The sequence below is a fragment of the Zonotrichia leucophrys genome, chromosome 3 (assembly GCF_028769735.1).
Source record: "Zonotrichia leucophrys gambelii isolate GWCS_2022_RI chromosome 3, RI_Zleu_2.0, whole genome shotgun sequence".
Classification (NCBI taxonomy): domain Eukaryota; kingdom Metazoa; phylum Chordata; class Aves; order Passeriformes; family Passerellidae; genus Zonotrichia; species Zonotrichia leucophrys.
Genome location: NC_088172.1, coordinates 47691573 through 47714179, shown reverse-complemented (window position 1 = coordinate 47714179; position 22607 = coordinate 47691573). Strand labels below are relative to the sequence as shown.

The 22607-nt window shown below is 41.0% G+C and overlaps 1 protein-coding gene across 22 annotated transcripts in view; it reads left to right on the top strand.

Moving 5' to 3' along the window:
• The window catches only part of EPB41L2 (erythrocyte membrane protein band 4.1 like 2), a 137623-nt gene that overhangs the window by 18235 nt on the left and 96781 nt on the right, over positions 1-22607 (top strand). For 21 of the 22 annotated variants that reach the window (XR_010439545.1, XM_064708061.1, XM_064708080.1 and 18 more), the window contains exons 1-2: positions 9276-9355; positions 13010-13091. The gene's annotated coding sequence lies outside the window, so the exon portion shown is untranslated. Of the gene's footprint in view, positions 1-9275; positions 9356-13009; positions 13092-22607 lie in introns of those variants that run through there. The other variant, XM_064708060.1, reaches the window with a different exon arrangement.

Sequence of the window (22607 nt, the reverse complement as noted above, 5' to 3'; positions counted from 1 at the left end):
ATATCAGTAAAGCAATCATGCTGATTAAACATTTTATGTTTAATAAAGCAATCATGCAGTATTTAAAAAATTGAAATTAGATATTTGGGCCCAATATTGATATTAATTAATTTCTTCCTTTCAAGAAACAAAATGAATAATCCATATTTAAAAAAGAAGAGTGTGAAGTGTTTGGCTGTGTGTCAGACAAATTTTATATTATCTGAAAATCAGTACGTTCATTATTTTTATATAGGATGTCACAGATGTCTTGGCAATGTCATGGCTATACATGAAATGCTTTTGTAATGCTAAAAAGTTACCTGAGGCAAAGACTTGAGATAGAAGATTTTAAAGAGATCAGCTCTTTGTGAAGCACATTTTCCCCTCAGCAGTCTACAGGCTCAGACAATGAGTTTGTCCATTTTAAGTTTATTGACCTTTGTGAATAAGTACTTGAAAACTGCTAACAGATTTCTTTGAAAATCAATACCAGTTGTGAAGCTGTTTGTTATCTATCCAGTGGTTTTTCTTGATTGTTATTAATAAAAAAGAAAATTACATCAGTGAAATTGAAAGTCAAATTAATTAAAAAGGAAACATTTATTCCTTTCTCCTTTGGAAAAGCAAAATGAAGAAAAGATGGATATTTAATCTGGATCTACATTTCTGAACTACATATATAATAATATAGTTCACCACAGACCAATTAAATTTTTAATACTTAAACCTGAGAAAATATTGTGTGGAGTTTTATGCCCATATTGTGGTAGGAAAAAAAATGAAGCTAATTTGCTTCTTTAACTTATTTTGGCCTAAGCTCACAAAAGTAAAGCAGTTGATTCACACTCTTGTCTGTATTACAGTGTAAAACATACAGGATAAAATAGAGGCCCCCTGTGCTGTCAAGAGAGTTGATTTATAGTGATAGGGTGAAGCCAGGGTTTGACCTTGGTTTCTTTTGTCACCATTAAGAGTCTTACATGGAATACTGAGAATTAGAAACATCAACATAAGTACCAGTTTTTCTGTAAAACACATTTTTCTGGCACATTTTCTGACAGCAGCATATAAGGCCTTTTCTCAAGAAGTTTGCTGTAAAGGTAGCTAAGCCTAACTGGCTGCATGGGAAATCTCTTGAGGGCAAAGCTAGTTTCCAGTTTTGCAGACAGACATAAATATGAGTTAGGTACCCAACTGTCTGCAGGACCAATCAATATAAATGTTAACACCCAGTATAGGGTAACTTGTCTGTAGCCTGGTTCCCTGAATCAACTGCGTTTGTTACATAGATATGGGGCCCCACAAGCTATTCAAAGAAAACATTGCAAAAGCTGCTTGCCATTTAATGATTGCATTAACACCATTATCTACTATCTAATCGATGCTGTGATTGACAACTTTGCAAATCAGATTAGCTTTCAGTCTGCCTATGAGTATAGCGTGGCTAGGAATGGAAAATTGTGTGGGCACCAATTTGTGGAAGATGAATAATATTCAAAGGTATGAAACAGAAAATCACTGATATTGAAGTTTAGTTGCAACAATTGTATCCCAAGATATACTAAAATCACTCCTGTGATTTTATTCACATCTTGCATCGCATCACTCCAATGTTGCTCACATACAGTGAGGGGAAGTTCCCACCCAATGACATCATAGTTTGTCTTTGGCTACAGCCAGCTACATATTTTTAAAGAGGTCCTGTTTGTTCCATAACTGAACTCTTCACCTTTTGATTATATGTTTTGGTGGGGGGGTTGAAAGGAAAAAGCCTGCTAGTAAATTTACTTGAACTTGGCATTCACCGTCTCAGACTTGGGTGGGCTGCATTCCCTCCTCCGGTTACACCCTACCTGAAATCCTTGTATGTTAAATCACTTGACTAGTTCAGCCTTAATGATTGGGTCATACCCTGAGAAGCAAGTTCAGAGATACTGGAAATGTGTGCTTACAAAAACACACATAATTGTAGAAAAATATGTGGACAAACTAAGAGAGAAACACTGAGACCGTGGAAAAAAACCCCACAGTTATTTGGAAGAAAAAAATTATCTCTTAGTTTTGATGAAGTGTCACAAAAACACACATTATTGCTACCCTTCCAGTGACACATTTTTATGAAGAGAAATTCCTCCCCCCCTCCCTCCCTCCCTTCCTCCCAATCAGGAAACTTTAAACTATTTTTACATATTAACACCAACCTTAATATTCCTATTCTCTTTAGCTGCTACAAATGCATTCGCTATTAAAAATATGTATGAGAAATAGATATTTCTGTAAATATCTGGATCTTCATATCAGTGGAGTAAGCTATTGATAAGCATGAACTGTTGGAGAAGTTTCATGTCACAATCAAGTGAAGGGGATTTATTATTACATTTACAGACACACAACTTTTGTGTTTTCCCTAGCAGCAATCTCAAAGATGGAGTCAGCAGGCAATTTTCTAATGGTCTGTAGATAATTGATAGGATGCATTGTGCTGCTTTCTTGCTTCCAGATACTTGGAGGAGTAGCCAGGAAAAGTCAGGAATCTTATTTAAGGACTTGGAATGGGACAGATATAAGTATCTTAACTGCCTCTTGTATGCACTGTCCTCACAGAAAAAGTGAAGGCCAGAACCACAACTGGAACAGTTAGGAAAGACTAAATATTTTCCTAACATTGCATTTCCATTGGAGAAGTTTCTGTGGCTGGCCCTGTGTGTTCCACAGATGAAACTAGACGTGATCCATGCCACCAGGACACTGGCCTGGGAAAGCTTGCTTTAGAACGTCCTCAGCACATATCCTAAAGAAGAGAAGCACAGTGGATGCTGGACATGTTTTTTATTTTGAAAAAGTTATCATTTCAGAAAACAGGTAAGTTGTTGGTTATGATATCAAACATGTGGGTTTCCACCTTTGCTAGAATTGTGAGAAGAAAAGACTAATTACCAATTGCTACTGGAGATTTTTTGGTGTGGGTGGTTTTTTTTGGCAGGGAGGGGGGTTGCTGATTTGATTTTGTACCTCTGTTGTGAATTCCTATCTTTTTGCCATTGGAAAGTTTCAAAACTCTTGCAGAAAATTGACTTTATTCCTTTACAAGTATTCTGATCTATATTCGGATTTGTCTTTATTGAAGAGTGGTGCCAAGGCTCCCACTCAGTCGTGAGGTTAGCATGGAACTCATCTAATTAACCAATGTCCTCTTTTCTCATTGTGTGGTCTGTCACAATGTGATATGCACTTTCCAAAGCGTTCTTAGTGAATAGTTTGGCTTTCTACCACAGGACACTGTGATACAAAAACTTTATTTAAATATCTTGGTGAATCTGTTCCTACAAGGTGCTTAGTGATTTATACTGAGTTACAGTCATCCCCAGTTTCTTCAATCTTTGCTAAGTTGCAAGGTTTCTCACATCTTGATCTCAGGATCTTAAGACAGATGATTCTAGGAATATGTACAGTGGACACTATTATGGTGATGTAAATATCCATTTTACCATTGAGGACAATGGGACTAGGGTGGGACCTTAACCTATTTGGCACAGCTGTCATGAGACTCCAATAAAATAAAAAAAATCCCTCCCAGCTTACATTTTCACATTCTATTTGTAAGTCCCATGAAAATTCCTTTCAAATGTGATATTTATCTACAGCTTTTTTCAGCTAAGTGAGAGCCCTCTCTCACAAAACTTGATGATGACACAAGCTCTCTCCAACTGGAGTCCAGAAACTTTCATCAATTTAGTATATTAGAATCAGAAATGTTTTAGGCATGTTAACAGAGACTGTATACAAATTGAGAAGATACACCTCCTTTGCTTCACTTAAGATGCCTCTGGAGTCTCTGTTGGTTGGTTTGGTGCAGCTATGAAATAAGTAACTTATTTTCTTTCTTTATGGCTTTCATCCTCTACGTTATTACTACACAATCATGTTTCAACTACATTTCTTTAGGCATAACTGATTTTGAGCCCTACTTGGCCTGCCAGGTTGGATCTTTCCATCTGTTGTGGATGTTTGCTCTACAAACAAAATCTAGGTCTTCAGCAACACTTGCCACTTACCCATGCCAATATTTGTTATCCGCTTCACTACCCAGTCGGTAATGATGCCAAGCAGCAACATCAAGGGAACACAGGCTTTTCACATCAGCAGTCACTTTGAACTACTAGTTGTTTTTTGCTTTTCAGTGGAATTTATGTTGTGGCTTTGATTTTGACACTTAACAATACTACAGAACCTAACAAACGGGCAATCTACAAAGACAAAAGAAAAGTATAACCTATGGGTATTCATTTCATGACCAACGTGGGGTATTTCCCATGCCATTCTCTCCTCCCTTTCCCCCCTTCCCTCAACCTCCCCCCCCCACCCCTTCTCTCTAGTTGAATGAGAAGTTTAAATTCATTGTTTTTATCTTACATAAACTGCTCATCTTCAGGATTTTTTATTATTTTATGGTTTTCCTTTAATATTCCAGATTCCAGAACTTCTGTTGCTATAAAAGGTGCAAAAGGCCCTTAAGGTGTGCCTTTTTTCAGAGATAAAAACAGGCTTCCTTTCTTTAATGGATGGTCCAACAATGCACATCTACAGAGACATGTCCTAACTTGAGGCCAGCCCGTAAGCCAGTATAGCACTAACCAAGAAGAATCTTAGAAATTCAGAAGATGCAGTCATAGAAATTACTCCTTTAACCAGTAGTGTCTGCAAGATCAGAATCTTACTAACTTCAAACACCCACAATTACATTTATCAGCTTATAATTACCATACAAGAGCTGTCAGAGTGAGATTGCTGCATTTGTCCTCCCTGTCAGCACAACAGCTGGGGTGTGAGAAAACTCATGCCTTCACACTGCAGCAATATAACTTGTCTCTTGTTTTGGGCTGTATCTTATGTGTCAAATCAGGGGCCAGAGAGAATCCACTGCACTGGTCTACTGCCAGAAGCACAAAGCAGAATCACACATTTAAAAAGTAGCCAGTTGGAAGGGGCATTCCTTGACCAGCTATCAAATGTAGTGGCAGCATCCACTCCTGGGATGCCAAAGGGTACCTTTCACATCATTCATGTGCATCAAGTGTGTAACTTTGAGCTCCAGACACTGCATACAAATGATATTACTGGCCACATGAAGTCTCCTGTGCCAACAGGTTGAAAATATTTTCCATGATAAGTGTCTTCATCAATTATGCATTTTTATCACAGTCAGATTGCAGGTAAAATGATCTTCTCCTACTGTGCATTTTTATGCAGTAGTGTACTTTCTATTCATTATGGAAGATATATTCAGCCATTAATCCAATGCCTTGGAAACTTGCTGAATGCCAGTAGACTTGCCAGCAAACTAACATCTGGGCAAAATACATTTCCTTTCCAGAAAGCAGCCTCCTAGAAGCTTGTTCCCATCTATAAGAAAAAATTATGGAAGAAGGAGAGACAATTTTCAAGACTAGCTTCCAGACCACTCAGGAATATTCTCATCTTAGGAACCACTCAGGAATCTACTTAGAAACCACAATGATGTTGCTGAGTAACTAAAGTTAGTCACTAAATATAACTAGCTAAGTCTAACTAAAGCAGTTATATTATTTTACCAGGCATAGATTAGGCAGCTTTCTTGTTTACGTCAGCCATTTCTGGGATTTTTTTCTCATTCATTCTTCCTTCAAAATCTCTGAAAAGGATACATCTTTACATACAAGAAGGCAGTATAAGTATTTTTCCTTATGTCTTATTTTCTGTTAACATCACACAGTTTATAATGAGAAATCTATGTTTTTCTCTTATTTTCTTTTGTAACAGACACTGCTCATGGTTGTGCCAACAGACTAATGTGGAGACTACAGAATGAATATTTTAGAAGTGTCATTTAAGTAAAGCCAAGAAGCAAAGTGGCTCAAGAGTTGTGCAAACAGCCATTTTGACTAGAGATTTATAGTCCATAGGCAGCAGCTCCTACGCTGCAGCCTTTCAGTCTCTTAAACAGCGTGTAGGTTGTATCAGCACTTTAAAGAAATTTTGCATATTGAGTCCAACAACAGATTGGCAGTAGTTCTTATCACTGTGGCACCTACACAAAATTTAGATATAAGCTCAGAGAAATGGAAAGGGGATTGAGAAAAATATCTGAAACTAAATTAATGGCTTTTCTCTAGTGCTAGTACAGCAGAGTACATGTCCCAAAAATGTTGTGTGTTCCACTTGAATATGAGGAAAAACTTTACTGTGAGGGTGGTTGTGGAATCACCCTCAATGGATATTCAAGAAATATCCTAGGCAAAGTGCTCTAGGATGACCCTGCTTGACCAGGGAGGCTGGATCAGACACTGTGTTGAACTTCACCCATTCTGTGAAAATCAGAGGACTATGAAAATCACCGTCTGACATGCTCATACAGAATGACACAGACTTTATTTGGCCACCCAGATGTTTTATTACTCTGCTTAAGAAATTCTCTACATCCTTCTCCTCTTTAGGATGTGTGTGTCCCACATCAAAAGTTCTGGAAAAGGACACACCAAAAAATGTATTACATTTAATGTTGCTTAAAGAAAAACAACATAGATTTTTAATTTAATGAAATGGTCAGGCTATTTACTCTTCCAAAACTGTAGATCAGAGAAGCAGTGTTTGTCATAAGGCAGCACATTTTTCCAGAAACATATGGCCTAAAACCAATGTGAGAAGAAATATGAGTGTAATAAAGCTCTGGGAGGTACCTCTAACTGGGATTCTGAGCAGAAGTGTCCAAGTCTTACTGAGGAAAGAGAAAAACAGGAGTTCCTTTGAAGTCTTGCTGAATTTTCTAATCTAGGGAAAGTTCATTGCAGCATTTCCAGCGGTTTTAGCAACATTGGAAACCTTAATGAAGACAGGATTGTTGCAGGGGCAGTTGGTTTTAGTACTGTGTCAATTACATTTGCTCAGGCCAATGGTATTAAAGGCTGGCAGCCACACAAGTACTGGCAATGACAAACGGCAGCTGGGAGGGTGCAAACTTAGGAAGCCTCTGAAAGCAGCAGAGACCAAGTGTCTCTGTCCTGTTGCACCCATAAGCTAAGTCTTTTACAACAGTAGTTACTGGTTTTAGGCATGCATGGGAAGCTGCTGTGTTATTTTCTTGAGAAACTGGCACATATTCTACCATCATTCTTCTTGCTTAGTGATATTAGAGCATCTGAGGAATGAACCGGAAAAGATCAGAGTTTTAGAGTCTGTTCGGCATATAAAAAGCATCTAGAGGTAAAACCCTAACCCAGTAGTGCTGTGGTAATTGTAGCATCTGCTGTATCAAATTAAAAAATGCAGTGACTGGTTTTCCTGAAAAAGAAAAATGATACTCCATCTCCTCTTTGAAAGAGTAAAAAGGCTATTTTTGAATGTGGAGCAAGAGATACTAAAAATAATTCATCAGCTTTATTTAAATTATGCAGTGTAATACATAAAACATGAAGATTACAACATCAAGCAATATAGCTGGAACAAATTAAAACTGCTTGTGCATATGCATTATAATTCCTTCTTTAATTACTGGTCCCTAACCTCTTTCAGTGGATGCAGAATGAACATGTGGAATTAAGCACAGATACCTAATAGTGCCTGCTCTCTATTCATTGCCAACTCATAGCTTCTCTCTGCTTACATTAATTTCCTTTAAGAGCTCTCCTATGAGCTGCATAGTTGCTTTTGCTTCTGAATCAGTAAGATTTAAGAAAAAAATATTCATTGGTGTCAAATAGGACTTGATTTCTTGACGTTGCTCATTATGAAACATGTATAATACATGGTGTATTGCCCATTGACTTAATTTTCACTAGCAGGCTACCCTAAATGAAACCCCAGCTTCTTAAGATTGGCATTGTGAAAACACGTCCCTCAACCTCTTCACAAAAAATCAGATTAAACCTATGTGTTACATGGCATCATATAGAGATTTTTGAAAAAGAAAACTTTGCATCTTACAATTTTTTCAGAATTCTGTAAAGAACTGTCAGCAACCTCAGTCGCGATCCTGTTCCCTGCCTTCTAATTTTCCTAGAAATTTCCAGGGATTACATATAAAATGCCTTATTTTACTACACAGCTCTGCTCCAAAGTAGAAAAATCTATTCTGTGTACTAAAAAGAAAAGGTATGGTCTGGTACGCATGAAGGCTAGGCAAGAAATCTGTGCTTAACTTTAGGTTATAATGCACAAAAAGGATGAACTTGTACAGACAACATATATTATGTGCTGGATGTTGCAAAATCAGTATGACTGCACACAATGTAAATAATTTTCTGTTTCCATAGCACTCCCAGGGCCTGCAGCCTGTGCAGCACAGCGGTTGCCATGAGTTTTTCATATCCAGGCCTTTTAGCACTCAGCATCCACACACACATCTAAGCACCTCAGGCCAGTTAAAGTCAACCCCCATTAGAAAATGCAGGTTGTAAGGAGGCCTCTCATGAACCTCCAGCTCAACAGCAAGGCCAGCTGCGTGGTCAGTCCAGGTTGCTCAGGACTGCATCTGCCTGGGAGTGGAAATCCCTGAGGAACCCACTCCCACGGCCCAGCTGTCCGCAGCATGAGTAACTTTTTCCTTACGCCCTGCATGACGCTCTCCTTTCACCTCACTCCCGTTGTCCCTCGGCAGGACACTGAAGCCCCTGGCTGCCTCTACTCGACCAGGTCCCCACGAGTGCTGATCCCGTCCGCAGGCTGCGGCAGTCCCGACCCTCCAGCTCTCCGCACGGGAGGGTCGCTCCGGCCCCGGCCCTAGCACCGCGGGGATCCCGTGGGCTCCCGGTGCCGCGTCCGTTCCACCCGCGCGCGGGGGCCCTGCTGGAGGCGGTACCTGCCGAGGGCTGCGGGGAGCCGGGAGGGGTCACCGCCTCCCCTCCGTACCCGCGCAGCCCGCGGTGCCGCAGGAGCTCATTCCACTTGGAGCCACCGCGGGACAGCGGCACCGCACCGCGCGCACGGCCGGCGCCGTGCCCGGACTCGCCCGGGGCAATGGCGCGCCAGCGGCGCTGCCGAGCCGTATCTCTCCGGTGTGATGCCCACGCTGCGACGACGCTCCCGAAGCCCGTCCCGGCCCCGGGCTGGAACCGCACCCCCGACGGGCAGCAGCCCCTGGAAACGGCCCAGGAAGAGCGGGCGGGGGCGAAGCGCTACCCGCGGAGATTGACAACTGCGCTAACCAATGGCGACGCGGAGAGTGCGGGGGCGCGGCCAGCGCCGCCAGGCCGGGAAGGGACGGGGGCGGGGCGCGGGGGCGGGCGGGGCGCGGATTGGCCGGGGGGCGGGGCCGGCGGGGTTTTCTCCCGGGCTGGGCTGACGGCCGCGGCCGGGAACTTCGGGAGCGTGCGGGCGCCAGGCATCGTTCGAGCGGCAGGTACAGCGAGAACGCTCTCGAGGGAGCGCCGCTTACGGCGGCAGTGGGGAGCGGGGAATGGCGGGGAGGAGGGGGTCGGGCAGCCGTAGCGCTGGGGGCGCTGCGCTGGGGGCCGCTTTGCCGCGTACGCGTCGCCGTTTTCACTGGTCCGCTCCGCTTGCCGCGGGATGCGGAGGCTGCGGGCGGGGCCGGCCGGGCTGATCGGGTAGAGCTGCCCCCTCCCTTCTTCCTTCCCTCCTTCTGTGCCGGCCCCGAGCGGCGGCGGGGCGGGCGGATGGGGGCTGTCAGCGCCGCGGCCGGCAGGGGGCGGCAGCGGCCCCGAGGACGCGCGTCCGGGGGCGGCGGGGGCGAGTGGCTCCGAGCCGCAGCCCCTTCGCCCCGGGCGGGCAGCGGGGCTGGCTCCTCCCTCCCTCCCTCCCTCCTTTTCCCGCAGCCTTGGGCGCTAGTCCCGGCGAGACGAGTCGTGCGGGGCCGCTCCTCGCCGCTCGGTTCCACGCCTCGCTGGCGGGGCTGCCGGCGCGGGCAGTGCCGCGCCCGCCGCCTCCGGCCGCAGCTCGGGGCACCCCGGCCGGCGTTGCGCGGGCTCCCGCGGCCGCTGCCGTGCCCGCATCTGCCGCGCTCTTGGCTCGCCCGCCTCTGCTCTGGGGCCAGAGGAAAAGGGGTGTTTGTCCCCGAAAAATCTGTCCCGCTGGCTCTTGGTGCCTTTCCCGCACCCGTCGCGTGAATGCTGCGTGAAGCGAAGCGGTTGGTTTCCTAATTTCCTTCCTCCCGGAGCACCACTCCTCTCCTCCTGATAACTTCATCTGTTTGCATCTCGGGCTGTTCCTTTCTTTCGTCTCTAAGTTAGCAACTGCAGAAAAATGAGCTAAATAGGCCCCCGCACTGAGGCTGCTTGCCAAGAATCAGATAGGGGGTGAAATCGAGGAAGCCTTCACATCGCTAATTTCCCTTCTCTTCAGGATTAGGGCAAAAATAAGTGTAGGATCCTCTTATATGGTTTGTGTCTACTGCTTTAAAATAAGGCCCCCTTTCAAGATGTGGTGACCTAGCCTCTGAACATTATGCACTGAGATCTTAAAAAAAATATTGTTATTTATAAATTTAGGTCCAAAGTTCTTTTCCTATTATTGTTCTTTTGTAAGGCTTTGATTACAGTACTCTGAAGTCTGACTACACTCAAAAGAGCTATTAACACTGTGGTAACATTTTCTTAGCGTGCAGCGTTCTTCCACAGGTAAAGATTCCACTGAGTTGAACTTAATCCCTTTTGATGTTAATAGTGTTGCCCACACATGTGTATGGGTAGAGGGATTGCTGATTGACATGAAGAGAGTTATTTTGAGGGTCTGTCAGCTTAATGATTATGATTTCCACCTTCCAAAAAATATCACTGCCAGAGAACAAGTAATAGCCAGCTAAAGTAAACTTAAGGTGCTTTGATACCAGTAATAACTGGCAAGCAGTTGATTTGCTGTGTGTTTTACTTCTTGTAAAGCTCTCCAAGGCCAGATTTTAATTTAAATGATATACTCTGTATTTGCTTTAAAGCACATGTATTCATTTTCTTAGCTTTATAGCCTTCTTTTCTGTCTGCTGTCATGGGTGCTTTTGGAGTGTTAGTTTAATGCAACAAGCGCAGTTCTGTAGAACTTAGCCTTCAGCAAATTCTCATCAACTTGTGTGTATCCAGTTCTGCAGAGGTTGAAATGAGAAAAAGCTTCTTTGAGAGACTGTCTAAAAGAAAAGCTGTGTCCTTTAGCATCGTGTTTTGAACAGCAGAAAAAGGGAGTCCCTAAGCCAAGGAGCCAACCAGTTAGAGAACAGAAGCAGTTTGATGGTGCCCTGGGTTATGCAGCAGAAGCACTCTGCTTCAGCTGCTGCTCTCCTCCCTTCCAAGTTTCCATTTCTGCTGGCCATGCTGCTTTCTGTCCGCTGTTGACCTCTTGGTGGGAAGTTGAGCTGCTTTCTTTTGCCTAAATTGCAACATTCTGCTGAGTTTCATTACCTTTGGGCTTAGAAAATGACCTTCCCTTCAGTGTTTTCCAAGGTTATTGATCTCAAAAATTTCTGTCAACAGTTTTCATCAACCTGTGGCAGATGAGCTTGCATTGTAAAAATGTAATTTAAATGGCCTAGACAAGACTTCCGAAAATACGTGTATTCTCTCTGCACAGTTGTTGATAGTGGAGAGGAGGGGGAATTCAAACTTCTTAACATCCAGGGCTGTGTGGAATAAACTTCAAGCTTCATTCATGTGGAAACAGACCTGTTGTTCCACTTCTACTTGGACAATTTTCCAGTAACTGCCGTTAATTCATAGATGATTGTTTTTTTTTTTTTTTAGATTCAAGGGCCAACACAAGTAACATTCTGAAGTTAGTTTGGCTTTCTCATGTCTTACTGGGGATTCAGTGGCAGCGCTGAAGAGCTCTCATTTAGAGACTGTAACCTGAAGCATAACTATATTACTTCTAGTAGCAAATATGATCTGAATCAGTTTGTGACTGTGGATATAGGCAGAACATTCATTTTTCATGGGATCCCATTTTTCAGCTCCAAAGTCATGCCTTTAAAGATGAAGAATATGGATCATAGGTAGAGAATGGAAAAGTGTTCTGGGAAGTACAGACATGTTAAGAAGGCATTGTTGGTTGTGATAAATAGTTTGGATGCAAGTTCTCTTTAAGCTGATATTCAAAAAAATCAAACTAGGTTTATAAGCAATGTTTAAAAAATGACAAAGTAAAAAGAAATCTGTAGTTGGTGATCGTGGGGCTCCGTTTTGAACTGGCGTTTCCTTTTGGCATTAATCTGGGAAGCATGTTTTAGTACCTAAGATTGATCTATTTTAGGATTAAAAAGGGAGGGAATAAAATAATGTGATGGTGGGTATACCTGTTACATGGAAGACAGCTATGAAAGTATTCATTGGCAGAAAAAGAGTTTAAATGGTTTACATTTTTAATAATTGTGTTTGTAATGTGTAGCTCTATTCTGATTTTTGAAAGAGGAAGTTTTCTACATTTTAGTTTACTGTAAGTTTCAGTATGTTAAAAGTCATTTTACTGAGGATTGTAGTGTGTAACATATTTGCCACTAGATATTTCTAAAGCAAGGTTGAATGCTTTCCTGGGGAAGATGTGTTAAGTCAAACTGTGGTTTAGTTCTGGAATTGATCTTAAGTAGGGGGGAGTGAGAAGAGGGAAGGTGGGCTGTGTTCCTCATTGCAAGCAAAATTAACCCAAGAAAAGCAGTGTTGGAAAACTGTTCATTGTGTACTTACACAATGGGTGGACACAAGAAAGAGGATGGGAGCAAGAAAAGGGGATGTGGAAGCGTCTGATTGTTGTAGTCTGGACTATACAAGACGTCAGACTGCATTGTAAGGGGTTATTTCTGGCCTTCTGTTTTGAAAGCAGACTACTTTAAGAGTGTTAAAGTAAACTGCCACACTTGTATTTTGTTAAGAGACAAAATCAAAATGCAAGTTAAATGATTGGGTGTGGGGTTTCTTTCTCTTCCTCTTTGTCAGGGTGTTCACATTTTCAAAATGTTTATCATTTCAGCACTGTTCAATTTCACTTACCTGGTTCTCTAATTTATTTGGTGGGTTAATTTTTTGATGTAATGTGACTCTGAATTATTCCCTTACAGACAAGCAAGATACTGTGCTGATATCCAGTTGTCATAGTTGATTTCACTCTACAAATCTTCAGGATTCCTACTGGAGTGAAAGGTAATTTGTTCTTTATTTTTTTAGCTCAGAAGATTCATTGTGTGAATTTACTCAATAGGCAACATTTTGTGTTCTGTTTCCACTTCTCATTTACTTTAGCTATTGATGTGATAAATTTACGTGGCTTGAGTTGACGCTTTTGTGATAGTGTATAGAAAAGAACATCTAGATGATACAGTAAATATTTTGACTTCTTCTTAAGAGCTTTGTGGCGCACACTCTTCTGTGAAGGTAATTTTACTGGTAACTTATTTCCTCCATAGACTTCACCTTGTCTTTGAGAACTTTGTAAAGATTTACAGACTAAGTGAATATCAGCAGAATATTGATTAATTGCTATTGGGTAATCCAAAAATAGCTGTTGTTTAGCTAGTGAGATGAGGAAAGTATGTTTCATGTATCGTATGAGATTATAGACTTACGTGTACTGCAGGTGGGACAGCTCAGCAAGAATGCAGGTTTATTTATTTTAATAGACTTAAGGGGGGAAAAAAAGGTTTTTTTTGCTGTAGTGTCTGATGTCTTAGAGGCACTACACAAACACTGCATTACAACAACTCTGTGAGCTGGTGTTGTAACATGTCAGATGCCAGCCCTTTGCTGTGCACATCACAGCTGCCTTTGATGGCATAATGTTTCATGACTGCCCTAAGGTATGGGATGCTTCAAGGCCTGACTTCAGTGACGATGGCCTCTTGTGTAAAAGCTGATTGTCCCTGTGGATTCTCAGAAGCAGGCAGTAGCATTTTGCTTATGTGTTTCTTTGATTGGATTTTTTCCTAAAGGAGATAAGGTACTACTGCTGTTCATCTCTGTAGTGCTTTTATTAGTAACAGCATGGCTCATCAGAGAGCTCTTGTGAAGAATTGCAGGAAGAGCCTCTCGTTTAAAACTGGTGACTTGTCAGTGTCTAGGGGGTTAACTGGGTGTTTTACTTGATATTGTATCTACCATCAGGCTCATATTTGTCTGTGTCTTGGTTTCTCCTCCCTGTATTCTTTCTGAAGGGTGTGATAAAGCCTGTCTTTTAGCTTACCTTGCTCTTACTGAGTCATGCAGCCTGTGTGCTCTATAAGGTCATTGTTAGAAGATCTTGCCATTGAGTAGTAAAATAGGGTTAGCTAAGGACAGTTTAAAGAGAACTGTGGATTGCCATGGTCCTCTAGGCTTGACTCTTCCCTTTTACTTTTAACATTGTGTGTGGTTTTCTGTTTGCTAAGCAGTAGCTCTGGAAAACTGTTTCATTGGAAAAGATGCTCAGTAACCAGAAAATAAAAATAGACTCAAAAAAAAGCCCCCATGGACTTTCTGAAAGATCAGTTTCATCTTAAATTGCTTGCACTGATGACAAAGCAGAGTTTAACCAAATATTTATTGTTGAAATTACTCTCTAATTAGTAGTGCTGTACAGCTAAATGTAACACCAGATTTTACTGTAATTTGCTGCTATCCCCTTACTGTGGGTAGAGAAGTATAGACTATAACTGTGGTATTCTTTATAGTGGCCTGGATAAGAATTTGACTACAACATTTTAAGAACACAGAATGTTATTAAGAGTATGAAAAGCCTCAGTATGTATTTAAAATGCATGATGTGCTCTCTTACCGCAATGGAAAATTGGAACAGCTTTTTCTAATTTGAAATAGTCAGTTTTCCTGTATATGGGATTTGAAATATATATTCTTAATTCAAGTTTTTTAATTCATACTAGGCAGACCTTTGAATTCTACCTGATTCAGCGTGTATCCTCCTACTCTGGAAAATCAAAACAAAATTAAAATCTGGTGATAAAAATGTCCATGGGTTTCACATTTGTTGAAACACTTTTATTGCTTCCAGTTGCTCACAAAAGCAGGGATTCATCAATTAAAATATATCAGAATATACCAAGTATATCCTGCAAACTTCTTTGAAGGTTTCAGTTTTGGATCTGAAACTTTCAATTTTCAAACACAGTGTTTTGTACTTTGTAGACATTATTTGTAAACAATCGATTTGCTGTTTGCTCAGCTGAAAGAAGCTGTTTTATCCCATTTGGCTTCTCCCTTTGAAGTTGCACTTAAAAGCTCTGTTTAAATAATACTGTAACTGCTGCTGTTTCATCATCAAGCAATTAAAGAAATATGCCTATAAATCATTGGTCTTCTCTTAGAGGACTGAATCCTTTTTTTCTTGTATAGCTTTTTTGGTACTTTTCCTGGTAGGGCATTTCATTATTTGACCTCAAGTCTGAAATAAACCCAGTGTCTGGGAGGGAAGGAGGTGGAGGGAGGGTGAACAGAGTGAGGAACACATAACCAGAACCAAAGAATGCTGTAGCATTAAATTAATTTTTAAGTCTATGTTTTGTCTTATAGCTGCCTTGTCTCCTCTGTAAACAGCATTTGTCAGAGATTATCTTATACAATGGTTAGAGGCAGCTGTTTGAAACAAGGCTGGGACTGCTACATATCAGTGTTACTGCTCCTTCTTTACAAACCCCAATTGTAAGTGATTTTAGTATTACACCTGTTTTGGACCTCTAATTATCTCATTAGTTAACTTAAGCTGTCGTATTTGGCCTCACTTTCCCAGTGTGCTTTCTTGACTCTGTGTGTGTGCTTAAGAATATATTACAGAGAGCAATTAATGCTTAATGAAATTTGTGCACAGATTTTTTTTTTTTTGTTCCCCACCCCTCCCTGCTACCCTTGCATTTGCTTATACTGAGACCATTGTATTTCCAAGCATGTTGAATTTTTTTTTTCATTCTGAAGGGTAAGACATGTTTCTGAAGGCTGAAATTTCATATTCTCCAGATTTTTTTATTGTATAAACTTTTTTACTCTCTATAAACTTTGAATTGGCAAGGTGAAACATGTAGCAGATTAGAACTTTATAGGTTTTTGTCACTTCTGGATTCAGTCCCAGTGACATATCAGGAAGTAAGGATGCTGTTTAAGTGTCATGGCATAGCTGCAGAATAATGACTTAGTGTTGAGGCTGAATAGTTGAGGGTTTTTTGGGGAAAAGTTTACACTGTCACCAGCTCATTATTCTTGTACTGTAGAAGAAATTAAACTATGTAAAAGTGAAGTTAGGAATACTGCAGCCCTGTGTTGTAGGTGAGAAGATTCTTGAAGGAAAGTGCCTTCTCCATAGAAATGCCATGTAAAATGAGTTCTGTTGTGAGATTTCTGTATTTAAAAACTTAATCTAAAGCAAAAATCAAATTATGCTACAGAACACAGTAATAAATGACAGTGTTCTGACTTGGGGAGAGTGGCAGGGTCATGTGGTCAATCTAGTTTCAGAAAAACACACATATAACGTTGCTACCCCTTTCATATTCCCTCATATGCCCACTGGTTTTAGCAAATTTAGTAAAAGGCAAATGACCCTACATTCTACTTTCATCTCTAGACCATTACAAGGTCAGGAATCCAAACAGAATATTTGCAGTCTTAACTAGAGACCAGGTATTACATGTGCGACAGTTACCACTGAAGGAGGAGTTTGTACAATTTTAGCCCTGATATGGAAGGATGACTAGAAGCTGCTTTAGTTCTTGTTTCTCATGTATCCTGGATTTCTGTTCCTTTTGTTTCAAAAAGCATAATGAAGCTCTATAAAAACACCCACACATTAGCTGCAGTGTATTTTGCCTGGGCTGATTTGTTTGAAAAATCTCAGAAATCCAACTCTGTGTCTTGAGGTATCATGAGATTCGATATACTGGACTAAGAATTAAGAGTTTTATTTACTGCTTGCAATTGGATTTTTAAAGGCTAGTGTGAGAGAGGCAAAATATGTCCCCACAATACTGGGAGCAAGTTTGCTTCAGCCATTTTTTCGCCTAGATAAAAGTGCAGCTTCTTTGCCTTTTTCAGACCTTCTGCTCAGTTTCCCTGATTTTTTTTTATTTAAGGCAACATCAAAAAACAAACAAACAAAAAAAACCCAAAAAAAAACCCCACAACATTTTCTTCAGTTGTATTCCAGGACAACAGCTAGTATGAAACTGGTTGGCTTACCATAAAATTACTCAGTGATGGTACATTGTGCCTTGGATAAAGGGCAAGACATGTGCTGTACATAGCATATTAACACTTTGGAATGGGACCAGATGAAAACAGTTTTTATTGGGTGAACTGTTTAGTCACTGTCATGAGCCCTGATTTTCTGTCTTGAAACATCTTGTCTCTATAAATGTTGAATTATGTGGGAAGATTAATTTGCCTGGTGGAGTCACTTGCAAAAGAAGAGAGGCAAAAAGGCTGGTGTGTTGTGGTGAGTTAAGCCTATTGAAGTCAAAATCAACCTGCTTCATTCTTTTACTCTGAATGACCTTTGCTTGCTCGTAAAGGATACTCATTTAGAAAAAAAGTCTGTGGATCTTTCCTGTTCAGAAGCTGACAAGGGTCTTCTTGTTTTACTCATATTTAAAACAACTCAGATTTTCTTTAATGATTTTGGTTAAATGTTTTAAGACTTGAGTAGTTATGCTACAGATTTTTCCGCAAGTGTTATTTTTACAATCCTCTGTGGGTTTTTGTGTTGTGTTATTCCCAAGGTTAACGACAGTACATGACTCTTGCTAGAAGGCTCAGTATGTAAGCAGTTAAACTAACTGCTCAAGACACAACAAGTGATTTTATGTTCTGTGACTATTTTTAGATCTTTGGTTATATCAAGAAGGTGAAAGCATAAGCGCTAATTTCAGGGAAAATGTGTTTTTTTCTCTGCTAGTTCATTTGGGTGTTTGGTGATTTTTTTAAATTTTTTTTTCTTTTTTTTACCTGCCTATCTAATGCTTTGTTTCAGGTAACTCAGGCAGTATGTTTGTATGTGAGCCCTGGTAAACTGCTCATGAAGGTAGCAACTCAAATTCAAGGAAAATAAAGCTTATATTATCAGTGACCTTATTTAATGTAACTTTATTAATTGGTTAATTAAAATGAAAGTTGTTTCTGTAGCTTGTCAATTATGCTTGTTCTTCCATCATACTTCTGTTTTTCAGTATAAAATGGAATAAAGATGATCCCTCTGTTTTTGAGAAACAGAGTTGGTTTGTGTTTTTCTGGATGTGGAATTTTTGCTTTCTTTCAGAGAAGAGCAGCTTTTGCTGACTGGCTTCAGGTTATGCCTCCTACCAGTTTGTTGTAACCAGTCACTTATCTCCTGTTATCTCTATTTGCACTCTGTGTGATTGTGGGCAGACTCTGGTATAGCAGTGAGGCATCCTAAAGAAAGTCTAGGAAGGAAATTCCCCAATTTAGTGTTCCCATTAGAAAACTCCAAGCTAAGTGCTGCTCACTTACTTCCCCCCCCTCGCCCCCCACCCTTTCCCCTTCAGTTGGATAGATAGGAGAATTGGAAGCACAAAAGGTGGAGATAGTGGGTTGAGATAAGAGCAATTTACTGGAAATAGCAATGAAATAAGAAAAGGAGCAGTAAGAGCAAGAATATTAATAACAGAGCGTAGGAAAGAGGTGAAAGAGTCACATGAGTGCTCCCCACACAGGGCCTGGTGAATACCTGACTCCACTACCACACTACATGATGTAGAAGGGACTCCTTCCCCTGTCTCCAGAAAATGATGTGAGGTGATGTAGAATAATCTTTGACTTCTGGCCAGGCCCCCTCTTGGCTACTGTAAAAATTAACCCTGTCCTTGCTTAAGCCAGAACATTATCCTCCCCTTAGTCTATACCATCCATGTCATGCACAAATCCTATACCTACTAGCTATATATGTTCATATATATATATATGCACATAAGCATAGGTATAATTTCAATAGTCAATGACCGTCCCTCCAGGATGTCCATTGAGTTAATTTGGTCTCTGTACCTGGAAGACATCCTGGGCAAGAGTGCTGCCAGGTGGTTGTGATACATCAGGAGCCTCATGTATCTGGAGCAAACCATATTCATTGCCCATGGTAGCTATGGCATACAGTGGCAGTGCCATTCAGCAGGCAGTGTTATAAAAGCTAACATTACAGACTGTTCTCACCCAAAAATCAAATCCCTTTGAGATATGCATTGTGTTTCCCCATCTGTCTGCATTACCCAGCAACTGCTTGAGCAAAAACAGTCACGCAGGCAGGTTTGCCTTTGCTTTAGGCAGGACCAATCCAAAGTGATATTCCCCAAATGCACCACGGAGACTTAATCCCCTTCTATGGTAGGTGGAAGTTTTGATTGGGCAGGACCAGCTTGATTGCTGGAGCCTCTGGAGTTATTTAAACCAGGCAGCCTTTGCTAAGTGTAGATTCTAGTGTTCGAAGACCCCATTATCTGCTGCTTTCAATGTGGTTTCTAACAGTCCATTGTTCTTTCAGTTTTCCCAGAGGCTGGCACATGATTGGGAATAGGGTACACCACTCAGTCCTGTACTCTTTGGCCAGGTGTCTGAGACTAGTTCTGAAATGAGTCCTGTTGTCCGACTGTTCTCTCAGGGGTGCCATGTTGCCACAGGACAAGGCCCAAGATGGTGTTCTGGGCAGTAGGATCAGGCCCAGGGTCTGTATCCCGCCATCCAGGCTGGATGTTTCCACCATTGTAAGCATGTAGCGCTTGCCTGGTGGGTTTTCAGCAGTGTCATCCAGTCCATGTGCAGGGCCTCCCCATGTTTGTGTTTCAGCCGCAGTCCACCACACCATAGAGGCCTGGCCTGCTTGATTGCAGCCCATGTTTCACAGTTATGGATAACTTGGGCCATAGTTTTGTTCTGGTTAAGTCCACCTCTTGGTCACAAGCCCATCTGTGTGTTGCATTGCTTCCCTGATGATGTGAGGCATGATGGGCCCACTGAGCCAGAGATTACTTACCTTTATGCTGCCCGTCCATATCCACCTGAGACACTTCAATCTTGGCAGCTTCATTTACCTGTCCATTGTTGCAGTGTTCTTTGGTAGCCCAGCTCTTTGGGTACATGTGCATTTTTTTGACATACTTTTATGGCCAACTTCTTCACCTAGACAGTGATGTCTTGCCACATTTCAGCAGCCCAGATGGGTTTCCCTCTGTGCTACAGGTTGACCTTTTTCCATTATTTGCCGCCATCTGTGAGTCAGTGTAGAGGTTGAGCACTGGTTGTTTCTCTTTCAGCAATATCTAAAGCCTGCTGGATGGCTTTCTGCTCTGCTCTCTGGCTTGATCCACCTTGTCCCTCAATAGCTTCTACAGTTTGCTGTGTAGGATTTCATATGGCAACTTTCCATCTTCAGTGTGTGGCAGGAACTGTCAGTAAAGAGTGTATCACTTTTCATTATCTGGGGGTTGATTACATAATAGGGCCTCTTTAACATGTGGTACCTTCTCCTTTGATTATAGTAGTCTGAAATTTTTATCTTCATGCCAGTTCTTGCTAACTTTCAAGATTCCTGAGTGATTGGGGTTTTTTATTTGAGCTTGCTGTGTGATCAACACAAGCTGCCTACTCCATGTGGTGTCAGTGATGTGATGTGTGGCTGGGACTTTCCCTTTGAACATCCAGCCCAGTATTGGCAGTTGGGGTTCCAGGAGAAGCTGTGATTCAGTGCCAGTCACTTCTGAGGCAGCTCCAGCTCCTTCATAGGCTGCTGGTATCTCAGTTGTGGTGTAACAGGCCTGGGATCCTTTGCATCCCTGACTGCAGAAATCACAGGCTTATCTTTGAGTCTCCCTGGATGCTTTTTGCCAAAGACTTCAGGAAGGACCTTTCTTCCTGGCTGCAGTGTAAAGCATATTTTTCACATCTTGTCCTTTCCTGACTGACCCAAAGGCTACTGAATGAACAATCTCTTGTTTAATTTGTTCAAAAGCTTGTTGTTGTTCAGAACCCCACTTGAAATCATTCTTTTTCTGGGTCACTTAATTGAGAGGATTTATGATCTGACTGTAATCTGGTCTATGCATCCTCCAGAAACCCACAGCTTGGGAAAGCTCATGTTTCCTTCTTACTGCTTGGTGGGGACATTGCTACTATTTTGTTGATCACATCCACTGGAATCTGACAATGTCCATCTTGCTGTTTTACTCTTAAAAACTGCTTTCTCAGATGCTTCAAGTATAATATTATTTTAGGTAAAGTATTAGTTTTCAATTAGGTATTTTCAAGTACCTAACTGGTACTTGAAAAGCTGTGTGGAAGTTCTTATTGAGGTTTTTGGGTGTTGCAAAGGCTCTCTTTGATGACAGAGCAGTTAGCTTGGTTTTAATCCAGAAACAAAGCTGGAAAGTTTTGCAGTGTATGTCTTTAATAAAACTACAGAGAAGCAGAATCATAGAATAGCAAATTTGTCATCGGTCAAAGCAAAGCTTCATGAATTTCAAATATTCTTATTAGAACAGCAAAATTCTGCTATAATGGTAATTCCATCTGTACCATTTTCCTAGATGTTTGCTATTACTAGGGTATTAGCAATTTTTTATAAAAGACAATTCTGACGTTAGATTTTTTGCAAGCCTAAAGTTACAGTTATTTCTATTTTTCAGTAATATAAAGTAAAATTACAGAATTTTTTCTTTAACATATGTTTGAAGAGCATTATTAGCCTGAAATCATATGTAAATTATGATGGCATAGAGGGAAAGTGTACCACTGTGTAGGAGTGAATTGGAATTGGGGATACTTGGGATGTTTCTGATTATGATTCATTATTTCTTTGTCTGGTATGGAGAGCTTTGAGTGTGGCTTTTGTACCTTTGATCATGTCTATCTTATATGTGCAAACATTTGAACAGCAAATTCAGTCACTAACTAGATTGTAATTCTTTTTTCTTCAATACTTATATTGAGCTAATTTAAGTTATGATGTCAGTGGGCAACTCTGTGTCCATGGATCATACTTTTGAACTATTTGCTCCTATTGTGGAAACTTTAAAAAGGAGAATGCACTCAGTAGGCTGAGTATCTCTAATCTGTGTGGAGGTTGTGTTAAGCAACAGAAGTTGGGTTTTCATTTTCAGCAGTAGATGTACTGTTGCATGGTTTTCCCTCTTCTCCAGTTTATGCTCTAAAGGTCTGGTTCACTGTTTTTTCTCTCCTTCATCCTTTCAGCTCCAAACAAGCCCTTTGCAACCTCTTCTCCCCACTTGATTTTCTTCTGTTCTTTTTTGTTTTCCCCTTGAATTAAAGTAAACATTGCTGTTGTTTACAAAGTTCTGTGCTGCTGAAGAGTTGAAGATGGCTTTCGCTCTGCTAGTCATTGCTAAAGAAACATTCGTAGTGAGTTGACAGTGGTCTCATGCTTACATGCTGTGAAGTTATGCAAAACTTTTTGTCTCTGATGTGAGCAGTAAAATGTTACTTGATCCACAGCTGTTGTATTTTTAAAATGCAACACTCTTTTAATATGGAAGGCTTCTTGTTGCTTTATGTGAAACTGATCACCTTCAGGGCTTTAACTGGAATTGAAGCAGTTACCTCGGAATTCTTTAATTAAAATAGGCAACATAACTGTTGCTACAATGAGATAAGCTAATACAGGCCTTACATCAACGCGATTGTAACATAAAGACTCTTATGTAGAATCAAGATAAGTTTAAT